The following is a 12659-nucleotide window of genomic DNA, read 5'->3' as shown; positions in this document are numbered from 1 at the left end:
CTCATAATGTGATAATTAAATTGCTAACAGGCACCTTAGTGATGGCATTTGCTGAAGATGTGAAAGCCTTCTCACAATTGTACCTTTCTGTAGGGGACTCATCAGTACAAGCAAAGTGGTCAGAATAGATTTTTATATATATATATATATAATTTTTTTCCTTCAATGAGTACATTAAATTTTTATGTGGAGTGAAATGGGACAGGACTTGTTTCCCTTCCACTGCACAATGATTTATTACCCAAAAAAGACTGCAGAACTAATTAGCAGAGTAATTAATTAATATAAATTTGCATATTTGCATTTGCAATTAGTGCAGCCGACTGATTAGTCTGAAAATGGGAAGTTTGACTCATTAGATGTTAGTGTCTGCTGGACTGGAAAACGGCTGCCAGATGAGGCGAAAAAGGGTGGAATAAGCGTGTGTGTGTGTGTGAGAGAGAGAGTGTGCACTCATGTCTTTTGTTAGAAGAATGGAGGATGTGTGAATATCTGGCCTTCAAAATCAGAGCTTACTAATATTTTTTTTCTTTTTTAATCACTTTTGAATCTATCTGTCCCACTCACATGTTCCCTAGCTCTTTCCTGCAATGAGATACCCCAGCTATGAAATCCAATAATGCTTCTTAAACAATAATGTTTAAAGAAGGAGAACACCCATAGAATGGCTGTCTGGTTTTGGTGTGGATAGGGGAACTGAGGGGATCCCTTTGTCTTGTGAAAGACTGAAACAGAATATTGCCCCTCGCCTTAGTGATAATGGCTAACCAATTTTCTAACCATTGAGCCTGCTAGAATGGTTCTCAGGAAAAACACGCTCAATGGTTCTCAGGAAAAACAGTGTCTGTGGGTAGCTTTCCAGGTTGTTCTGTGGTGTTTTTCCCAATAGATTTTACCCTCATAATAGGAGACCTTAGTCCCTAAAATATATTTTCATGTATGTCTCTCCTAAATGTCCTTTCTGATTTGCACAGTAGTACAGTACTTGCTGAGAGCTACAAATATGTGCACATCAAGAGGGGAATGTAATTTTCCTTAACTTTAAGGAGACTTTTGGGAACATATTGAGGTGATCTATGTATCTATCTAATTTCTGAAGTACCTAGTTGCTGCCATAATATCATAATATCTAGGTGGCAACAAGAGGTAGTACATTTGGAAAGTAGAAACAAAGAAGACTAGTTTAATTTAACACAGAAAAATAGGCCAAATCCTGAGCATCTGCAATTCATACTGGAGGTGACGATGAGTTTCTGAGCACCCGCAAAACCTGCAGGAATTAGGAGTTTTAGAATCTACTCTCAGCTCTGCTACTAATTTGCTATGAGACCTTAGGCACATCACTTAGCCCTGGTCTACACTAGGACTTTAGGTCGAATTTAGCAGCGTTAAATCGATGTAAACCTGCTCCCGTCCACTCGATGAAGCCCTTTTTTTCGACTTAAAGGGCTCTTAAAATCGATTTCCTTACTCCACCCCTGACAAGTGGATTAGCGCTTAAATTGGCCTTGCCGGGTCGAATTTGGGGTACTGTGGACACAATTCGACGGTATTGGCCTCCGGGAGCTATCCCAGAGTGCTCCATTGTGACCGCTCTGGACAGCACTCTCAACTCAGATGCACTGGCCAGGTAGACAGGAAAAGAACCGCAAACTTTTGAACCTCATTTCCTGTTTGGCCAGCGTGGCAAGCTGCAGGTGACCATACAGAGCTCATCAGCAGAGGTGACCATGATGGAGTCCCAGAATCGCAAAAGAGCTCCAGCATGGACCGAACGGGAGGTACGGGATCTGATCGCTGTTTGGGGAGAGGAATCTGTGCTATCAGAAGTCCGTTCCAGTTTTCGAAATGCCAAAACCTTTGTCAAAATCTCCCAGGGCATGAAGGACAGAGGCCATAACAGGATCTGAAGCAGTGCCATGTGAAACTTAAGGAGCTGAGGCAAGCCTACCAGAAAACCAGAGAGGCGAACTGCTGCTCCGGGTCAGAGCCCCAAACATGCCGCTTCTATGATGAGCTGCATGCCATTTTAGGGGGTTCAGCCACCACTACCCCAGCCGTGTTGTTTGACTCCTTCAATGGAGATGGAGGCAACATGGAAGCAGGTTTGGGGGACGAAAAAGATGATGATGATGATGAGGTTGTAGACAGCTCACAGCAAGCAAGCGGAGAAACCGGTTTCTCACCCTGGACCTGGAGACAGTATCCCCCGAACCCACCCAAGGCTGCCTCCTGGACCCGACAGGTGGAGAAGGGACCTCCGGTGAGTGTACCTTTTAAAATACTATACGTGGTTTAAAAGCAAGCTGGTTTAAAAGCATGATGATGATGAGGTTGTAGACAGCTCACAGCAAGCAAGCGGAGAAACCGGTTTCTCACCCTGGACCTGGAGACAGTATCCCCCAAACCCACCCAAGGCTGCCTCCTGGACCCAACAGGCGGAGAAGGGACCTCCAGTGAGTGTACCTTTTAAAATACTATACGTGGTTTAAAAGCAAGCATGTGAAAGGATTAATTTGTCCTGGCATTCGCGGCTCTCCTGGATGTACTCCCAAAGCCTTTGCAAAAGGTTTCTGGGGAGGGCAGCCTTATTGCGTCCTCCATGGTAGGACACTTTACCACTCCAGGCTAGTAATACGTACTCGGGAATCATTGTACAACAAAGCATTGCAGTGTATGTTTGCTGGCGTTCAAACAACATCCATTCTTTATCTCTCTGTGTTATCCTCAGGAGAGTGAGATATCATTCATGGTCACCTGGTTGAAATAGGGTGCTTTTCTTCAGGGGACACTCAGAGGTGCCCATTCCTGCTGGGCTGTTTGCCTGTGGCTGAACAGAAATGTTCCCCGCTGTTAGCCATGGGGAGGGGGGAAGGTTGAGGGGGTAGCCACGCGGTGGGGGGAGGCAAAATGTGACCTTGTAACGAAAGCACATGTGCTGTGTATGTAATGTTAACAGCAAGGTTTACCCTGAAAGAGTGTAGCCACTGTTTTATAAAATGTGTCTTTTTAAATACCTCTGTCCCTTTTTTTCTCCACCAGCTGCATGTGTTTCAATGATCACAGGATCTTCTCCTTCCCAGAGGCTAGTGAAGATTAGAAAGAAAAAAAAACGCACTCGTGATGAAATGTTCTCTGAGCTCATGCTGTCCTCCCACACTGACAGAGCACAGACGAATGTGTGGAGGCAAATAATGTCAGAGTGCAGGAAAGCACAAAATGACTGGGAGGAGAGGTGGTGGGCTGAAGAGAGTAAGTGGCAGGCTGAAGACAGGGCTGAAGCTCAAATGTGGCGGCAGCATGATGAGAGGAGGCAAGATTCAATGCTGAGGCTGCTGGAGGATTAAACCAGTATGCTTCAGTGTATGGTTGAGCTGCAGCAAAGGCAGCTGGAGCACAGACTGCCACTACAGCCCCTGTGTAACCAACCGCCCTCCTCCCCAAGTTCCATAGCCTCCACACCCAGACGCCCAAGAACGCGGTGGGGGGGCCTCCGGCCAACCAGCCACTCCACCACAGAGGATTGCCCAAAAAACAGAAGGCTGGCATTCAATAAATTTTAAAGTTGTAAACTTTTAAAGTGCTGTGTGGCATTTTCCTTCCCTCCTCCACCACCCCTCCTGGGCTACCTTGGTAGTCATCCCACTATTTGTGTGATGAATGAATAAAGAATGCATGAATGTGAAGAAACAATGACTTTATTGCCTCTGCAAGCGGTGATCGAAGGGAGGAGGGGAGGGTGGTTAGCTTACAGGGAAGTAGAGTGAACCAAGGGGTGGGGGTTTCATCAAGGAGAAACAAACAGAACTTTCACACCGTAGCCTGGCTAGTCATGTAACTGGTTTTCAAAGCTTCTCTGATGTGCGCCGCGCCCTCCTGTGCTCTTCTAACCGCCCTGGTGTCTGGCTGCGCGTAACCAGCAGCCAGGCGATTTGCCTCAACCTCCCACCCCGCCATAAACGTCTCCCCCTTACTCTCACAGATATTGTGGAGCGCACAACAAGCAGTAATAACAGTGGGAATATTGGTTTCGCTGAGGTCTAAGCGAGTCAGTAAATTGCGCCAGCGCGCCTTTAAACGTCCAAATGCACATTCTACCACCATTCTGCACTTGCTCAGCCTGTAGTTGAACAGCTCCTGACCACTGTCCAGGCTGCCTGTGTACGGCTTCATGAGCCATGGCATTAAGGGGTAGGCTGGGTCCCCAAGGATACATATAGGCATTTCAACATCCCCAACAGTTATTTTCTGGTCTGGGAATAAAGTCCCTTCCTGCAGCTTTTGAAACAGACCAGAGTTCCTGAAGATGCGAGCGTCATGTACCTTTTCCGGCCATCCCATGTTGATGTTGGTAAAACATCCCTTGTGATCCACCAGAGCTTGCAGCACTATTGAAAAGTACCTCTTGCGGTTTATGTACTCGCCAGCTTGGTGCTCTGGAGCCAAGATAGGGATATGGGTTCCGTCTATGGCCCCACCACAGTTAGGGAATCCCATTGCAGCAAAGCCATCCGTTATGACCTGCACATTTCCCAGGGTCACTACCCTTGATATCAGCAGATCTTTGATTGCGTGGGCTACTTGGATCACAGCAGCCCCCACAGTAGATTTGCCCACTCCAAATTGATTCCCAACTGACCGGTAGCTGTCTGGCGTTGCAAGCTTCCACAGGGCTATTGCCACTCGCTTCTCAACTGTGAGGGCTGCTCTCATCTTGGTATTCATGCGCTTCAAGGCAGGGGAAAGCAAGTCACAAAGTTCCATGAAAGTGCCCTTATGCATGCAAAAGTTTCGCAGCCACTGGGAATCGTCCCAGACCTGCAACACTATGCGGTCCCACCAGTCTGTGCTTGTTTCCCGAGCCCAGAATCGGCGTTCCACAGCATGAACCTGCCCCATTAGCACCATGATGCATGCATTGGCAGGGCCCATGCTTTGAGAGAAATCTGTGTCCATGTCCTGATCACTCACGGGACCGCGCTGACGTTGCCTCCTTGCCCGGTATCACTCTGCCAGGTTCTGGTGCTGCATATACTGTTGGATAATGCGTGTGGTGTTTAATGTGCTCCTAATTGCCAAAGTGAGCTGAGCAGCCTCCATGCTTGCCTTGGTATGGCGTCTGCACAGAAAAAAGGCGTGGAACGATTGTCTGCCGTTGCTCTGACGGAGGGAGGGGTGACTGACGACATGGCTTACAGGGTTGGCTTACAGGGAATTAAAATCAACAAAGGGGGTGGCTTTACATCAATGAGTATTTCAGGCAAGACTTCACAGAGGTTCCAATAAGAAATGGTGCACCTAAGTAATTATTCTTATTGGAACAAGCAGGTTGGTCTGGCCTCTGATTGATACATGGCTAGATTCACCTCGTTGCACCTTCTCTGTGAGTGACTGCAGTGTGACCTAGAGGAATGAGTCCACTAGATGCGGGAGGGGGGGAAGCAAATGAGTACAAAACAAATCTGGTCTATTTCTTGTTTTGATCCACTCCATCTATCTTTTACATCTTTGGCTGGCAGCAGAAGGTGCAGAAGGACTGCAAGCCATCCACATCTCATGGCTGCTCGGCAGAAGATGGTGCAGTAGGACTGCTAGCGATCCTCATCTCTTGCCTGCCTGGCAGAAGATGGTACAGTAGGACTGCTAGCAATCCGTATCGCCTGCCTGTTCACCATAAAATGGTTCAATAGGACTGACTATAGGACTAAAGAGAATGACCTGGTCAAGTCACTTCTAATGTAGTCCCTGCACCCATGTCTGCCCAGGTGCTCCTGGCCGACGTGGCCAAGAGCACCTCAGACATGACGATGACAGCTACAAGTTCTACTGTACCGTCTGCTGCCACAAGGCAATGGGTTGCTGCTACTGTGTTGCAATGCAGTACCACGTCTGCCAGCACCCAGGAGACATACGGTGACAGTGAGCTGAGCGGGCCCCATGCTTGCCGTGGTATGGCGTCTGCACAGGTAACTCAGGAAAAAAGGCGCAAAATGATTGTCTGCTGCTGCTTTCACGGAGGGAGGGAGTGAACGGGGGCCTGATGATATGTACCCAGAACCACCCGCGACCATGTTTTAGCCCCATCAGGCATTGGGATTTCAACCCAGAATTCCAATGGGCAGCGGAGACTGCGGGAACTGTGGGATAGCTACCCACAGTGCAACACTCCGGAAGTCGATGCTTGCCTCGGTACTGTGGAAGCACTCCGCCGAGTTAATGCACTCAATGCACTTAGAGCATTTTCTGTGGGGACACACACACTCGAATATATAAAACTGATTTCTAAAAAAACGACTTCTATAAATTCGACCTAATTTCATAGTGTAGACATACCCTTAGCTTGCCTTTGTCTTGGGCTTGTTCTACAATTAAAGATTTTGCCAGCATCACTATGTTGGGTAGGAGTGTGAAAAAAAATCTCACCTATAACCAGCATAGCTATGCTGCTGAATACCCTAACAAAGATGCAGTTATAATGGCAATGAAGTCTTTCACTGCCACTTAGGGAACTGGTTTAAGCTATACCGGCAAAAGATTTTTTGTTTGTTGGTATAAGCTGTGTCTCCACAGGGGTTGCCAGTATAGCTACACCAATATATCTATACTGGCCAGCCCTTTTAAGTGTAGACAAGGCCCCAGTCAATGGGAAATGAGAATGCTCAGTGCCTCAGAGGGCTGGAGCCATTGATTTCAATGGGAGTTGCAGGTCTCAGCAGCACCTCTCAGAACTGGACTCTTTGGAATGTTTCATCTCGAAAATTACACAAGCAAATTCACAATTAAATCACACCTGTAAAATGAACAAATCATGCTTCCCCCTTTATGTATATATATTAGGGCTGTCAATTAATCGCAGTTAACTCACGCAATTAACTAAAAAAAATTAATCGAGATTAAAAAAATTAATCACTATCAATCACAGTTTTAATCGCACTGTTAAACAATAGAAAACCAATTGAAATGTATTAAATATTTTGGATGTTTTTTCTACATTTTTATATAGATTGTATTGTGTTGTAACTGAAATCAAAGAGTATATTATTTTTATTACAAATATTTGCATTGCAAAAATGATAAACAAAATAAATAGTATTTTTCAATTCACCTCATACTAGTACTGTAGTGCAATCTCTTTGTTGTGAAACTGAAACTTACAAATGTAGATTTTTTTGTTACATAACTTCACTCAAAAACAAAACAATGTAAAACTTCAGAGCCTACAAGTCCACTCAGTCCTATTTCTTGTTCAGCCAATTGCTAAGACAAACAAGTTTGTTTACATTACAGGAGATAATGCTGCCCACGTCTTATTTACAATGTCACCTAAAAGTGAGAACAGACGTTCACATGGCACTTTTGTAGCTGGCATTGCAAGGTATTCACATGCCAGATATGCTAAACATTCATATGCCCCTTCATGCTTCAGCCACCATTCCAGAGGACATGCTTCCATGCTGTTTAAAACGCTTGTTTAAAAAGTAATGCGTTCATTAAATTTGTGACTGAACGCCTTGGGGAAGAACTGTAGGTCCCCTGTTCTGTTTTACCCACATTCTGCCATATATTTCATGTTATAGCAGTCTCGGATGATGACCCGGCACATGCTGTTTGTTTTAAGAACACTTTCACTGCAGATTTCACAAAACTCAAAGAAGGTACCAATGTGAGATTTCTAAAGATAGCTACAGCACTCGACCCCAGGTTTAAGAATCGGAAGTGCCTTCCAAAATATGAGAGGGACAAGGTGTGGAACTTGCTTTCAGGAGTCTTAGAAGAGCAACACTCCCATGCAGAAACTACAGAACCCGAACCACCAAAAAAGAAAATCAACCTTCCACTGGTGGCATCTGACTCAGATGATGAAAATGAACATGCGTTGGTCCATACTGCTTTGGATTGTTATCAGGCAGAACCCATCATCAGCATGGACGCATGTCCCCTGGAATGGTGGTTGAAGCATGAAGGGACATAGGAATCTTTAGCGCATCTGACTCATAAATGTCTTGCGACACCGGCAACAACAGTGCCACGAGAACGCCTATTCTCACTTTCAGGTGACATTGTAAACAAGAAGTGGCAGCATTATCTCCTGCAAATGTAAAGAAACTTGTAAATCACTGTAGTGTTTTTGAAAATGCTACCCTTTGTCTAAAACTAAAGATGGGTCTGGGACAGCTCTTTGACTTGGATTCAAATAGTCATTCAGTAGTGAGCCTTAACATCCACTGCTCAGTGTGTGTTACATATCCCCCTCTGTACTCAATCCACAGAGCAAGTGAGTTTGTTACATGCAGACAGGTGTAAGCGGGGGAATAGTCCTGCACTTGTGGGGAACTTTCCTGGCTTCTGCACTACCCCGATGAAGTTGGCTTGCGAAAGGATCTGAGTCCTCGCTCCCGCTTCCTTTAACCAGTGGCCTCCCTGCCCTTGAGGACTCCCCTTCTACTCTCCTGTCTGGCAGAGTCCTCGTAACCCCAACAAGGCTGGGCCCAGGATTCCTGGGGGGCTTGACCCCCAACCCCGCTGTGGTCACCTAGGACAGGGGCTAGGGTGTCCCCACTCCGGGGTACTCTCTCTGCACTGGGCACTTGTCTGACCAAGTCAAGTGGAGTGCCCCAGGGGTCGGTCCTGGGGCCGGTTTTGTTCAATATCTTCATAAATGATCTGGAGGATGGTGTGGATTGCACTCTCAGCAAATTTGCAGATGATACTAAACTGGGAGGAGTGGTAGATACGCTGGAGGGCAGGGATAGGATACAGAGGGACCTAGACAAATTGGAGGATTGGGCCAAAAGAAATCTGATGAGGTTCAACAAGGACAAGTGCAGAGTCCTTGCACTCAGAACGGAAGAACCTAATGCACAGCTACAGACTAGGGACCGAATGGTTAGGCAGCAGTTCTGCGGAAAAGGACCTAGGAGTGACAGTGGAAGAGAAGCTGGATATGAGTCAGCAGTGTGCCCTGGTTGCCAAGAAGGCTAATGGCATTTTGGGATGTATAAGTAGGGGCATAGCGAGCAGATCGAGGGACGTGATCGTCCCCCTCTATTCGACATTGGTGAGGCCTCATCTGGAGTACTGTGTCCAGTTTTGGTCCCCACACTACAAGAAGGATGTGGATAAATTGGAAAGAGTCCAGCGAAGGGCAACAAAAATGATTAGGGGTCTGGAACACCTAGGAGAGGCTGAGGGAACTGGGATTGTTTAGTCTGCAGAAGAGAAGAATGAGGGGGGATTTGATAGCTGCTTTCAACTACCTGAGAGGTGGTTCCAGAGAGGATGGTTCTAGACTATTCTCAGTGGTAGAAGAGGACCGGACAAGGAGTAATGGTCTCAAGTTGCAGTGGGGGAGGTTTAGGTTGGATATTAGGAAAAACTTTTTCACTCGGGGGGTGGTGAAACACTGGAATGTGTTGCCTAGGGAGGTGGTGGAATCTCCTTCCTTAGAAGTTTTTAAGGTCAGGCTTGACAAAGCCCTGGCTGGGATGATTTAATTGGGGATTGGTCCTGCTTTAAGCAGGGGGTTGGACTAGATGACCTCCTGAGGTCCCTTCCAACCCTGATATTCTATGATTCTATGATTCTATGACCCACTGACCATTACATACAAAGCAAATGCAGGTTATTTAATTAACAATTAATTTTAAAAAGAATAAGGAAATTTGGGAAAGGTTAAAGGAAACACATCAACCCGCTCTGTGGCAGGGAACATCACAAACAGTGTCTCTGGAATGTCAGGGCAGTTCACAGTCTGTTCCTTGTAAGTCCCAGGCCTTCTTCTCAGGCCCTGGCTTTGCAGCAGAGATGCTGTGGGTTGGACACTCGCTCTGGTGGTGGCCACACGCTCTCAGGCTCTAGGTGGCAGGGCCCTTCTTCCCAGTGTCGCCCCCGCCCTGTCGGGGTTATGATCCAAGCCTGGCCTGCAGAGCCCCTTAGCTGAGGAGTCTCCCTGTGCTGGGCCTGCTGCCCAGGGTCCCCCTTGGTCTCCCCAGCTGCTCACCGCACCCAGCTCCGGACTGCTCCAGCCACAGCTACACCACTCTGTCTCTGCACTGCTGCTGCTCTGCCTCCAGCTCCATGGGCTGTTTCTTTGGCTCCTTTGGCTCTGGTTGCTGCAGCTCTGCTCCCAGGACAGGTCTGCTCTGCAGGCTGCTTCTGTGACTCTGCTCCCAGCACTGATCTGCTTCCTGGGCTGCTTTTCTGGCCCCTCTGGCTCTGGTTGTTGCAGCTCTGCTCCCAGGGCAAGTCTGCTCTCTCTGGGCTGTGCCTCTGGCCTTGGGGCTGTAGCTCTGCTCCCAGGACAGGGGCTGCTCTCTCTGGGCTGTTTTTCTGGTCCCTCTGGATCTGGCACAGCTCTGCTTCTGAGCTTAGCTTGGGCCCCTGCTTTCTCCTTAGCTCAGCCCCACTCTGTCTGACCCAAGCAAATCCAGCTCACATGGAGGACGGGACCTCCCTGGCCTCCTGACTCCCTGATTAGCCTGTCTGCCCTGTCATTCAGGCTGACTTGGAGCATTGGCCTCTCCCCATTGTTCCTGGGGGACTGTCAGTCTCAGGGTCCTGATTTCCCATAGACCCTTTCCCTTTTAGTACTGGGAGCTAGCCAACCAAAACACCCCCACTGACTGTTAGTAAGGAGGCAACAGTCCCCTTACATAGGCCCTTCAGCAATGTTCAGAGATTAAGCTGATCCTCTTCTCTCTCCAGGAGATGCAAGGACTCCATTGCTCCAGTCAGATGATGCCAAAAATCAGGGGAAACGTGGAGAAATGGATCACATTGAATTGTAACACTTCCTGATGACCCTGGAGTATGGCATCTAGGGGTACTGTTTCCTGTGCCGGTGGCCCTAAGGACAGAAGTGACCCATCTATTGTCTCCATGAGAATGGATGTAGGCTTTAAAAGGAGGGGGATTTGTAGTGCTTGAGATGCTTCAGCATCTATGAAATTATCTCCAGGAGGGCATACAACCGAGTGCCCGTTAGGTCAGGAGACAAACGGAAGACTGCCTTTTGGAACCCCTATGGGCTCTTCAAATATTTAGTAATGCCATTTGGTCTGACCAACACTCCTATGACCTTTCAACACTTCATGAACGACATATTTAGAGACATCCTGGACTAGTCTGTAGTCATCCATCACAATGACATACTTGCCATTTCAGATAATCCTGAGCAGTATTAGTACCATGTTTTTTCCATCCTGGAAAGCCTACGGAAGCATGACCAGTATGTGAAACTGGAAAAATGTATTTTTGACTAATCCTCCACAGAATTTTCAGGTTGTATCCTTTCCCTAGAGGGCATTAAAATGGACCCCCCAGAAGGTGGAGGCCATCTGCAGTTGGGGCGGTGCCCAGATCCTCCTCTCCCCATGACTTATGGCACTTCCTAGGCTTTGTGAATTTTACCGAGGGTTCATTCTAACCTTCTCTGGGAAATAGCCCCTATGAAGAACCTCCTCTGCAAGGCTGTCAACTTGTTTGGATGCCTGAAGCACGCCATGCTTTTGAACAGCTCAAGGCTGCTTTTACTATCACTCGCATACGAGCACATCTGGACCTGGCCGAGGCAGTCACAGGGTAAGCCTATGCTGCCATTGGAGCCACACCTCTCAGAAGTACCACCCAAAGCAAGTATTGCACTGCTGTGCATACTACTTCTGAAAACTCACCCCCACTGAACGGAAATATGAAACACTATATAAAGAACGGCTCGCGATTAAATCAGCCTACAAAGAGTGGCGCCATCACCTTGAGGAAACCCAACACTTCTCACAGTAAGAACCATAAATATCTGCCTAAGGCTCAAGCCTTAACTGAAAGACAGCTCAGGTGGGTATTATTCTTCTCTCGGTTCGATTTCATCATCACCTGTTGCCCAGGAACCAGGAAAAGGAAAGCTGATGCCTCATCCCAAAAGGGGGAATGCTGCCAAGGAGCCTAATCAAGAATCACCCTTTCTGCTAAAATCTCACAACTTCCTTGGTGCCACCGTACACCAAGACCTGACTGAGCTAATTGATCCACTTTGTGGGGAGATCCATTAGCCCAGGAGGTGATGGAACGTCCTGAGCAAATTAGAGCCAGAACTAAAATGCAATGCTCCACAAAGGATGGGATCACATATGCCAGGTGACTCCAGCTAGAAGTGCTTCATCTCTGCCATGAAGATCCATTGGCAGGCCATTTTGACTGCCTTAAGACTTTCCACATGACTTCCTGTTTCTTCTGATGGCCCTGCATACAAGCTGAAGTCCAGCATAATATTGACTCTTGTGAACTGTGTGCATACACCAAGATGCCCCATGCTAAGTCCATCAACAGTCTAGTAACTCTGGATAACCCATCTAGACCCTGGCCCTCGATCATCCTGGATTTCATAGTGGAACTCCCCAACTGATGACCACATAGTGGTCTTGACCATTGTAGACCAAATGACCAAAATGGTGCACTTCATCCCCCGTGACTGCCTGCCCTCTGCTGAAACAATGGCTCAACTCTTGGTGGTACATGCTATCCGTCTTCATGGGTTTCCAAACTGTATCACCTCAGACAGAGACCCGCAGTTTGTCTCATGCTTTTGGCATGAAATGCTCTGGTTACTGGTCGTTTGGCCTTTTACCTCATCTATGAACCACTTCCAGACAGAGAGGGTGAAC

Source organism: Lepidochelys kempii, chromosome 2 (genome assembly GCF_965140285.1).
Source record: "Lepidochelys kempii isolate rLepKem1 chromosome 2, rLepKem1.hap1, whole genome shotgun sequence".
NCBI classification, from domain to species: Eukaryota; Metazoa; Chordata; order Testudines; family Cheloniidae; genus Lepidochelys; species Lepidochelys kempii.
Note: the sequence above shows the minus strand (reverse complement) of the source record.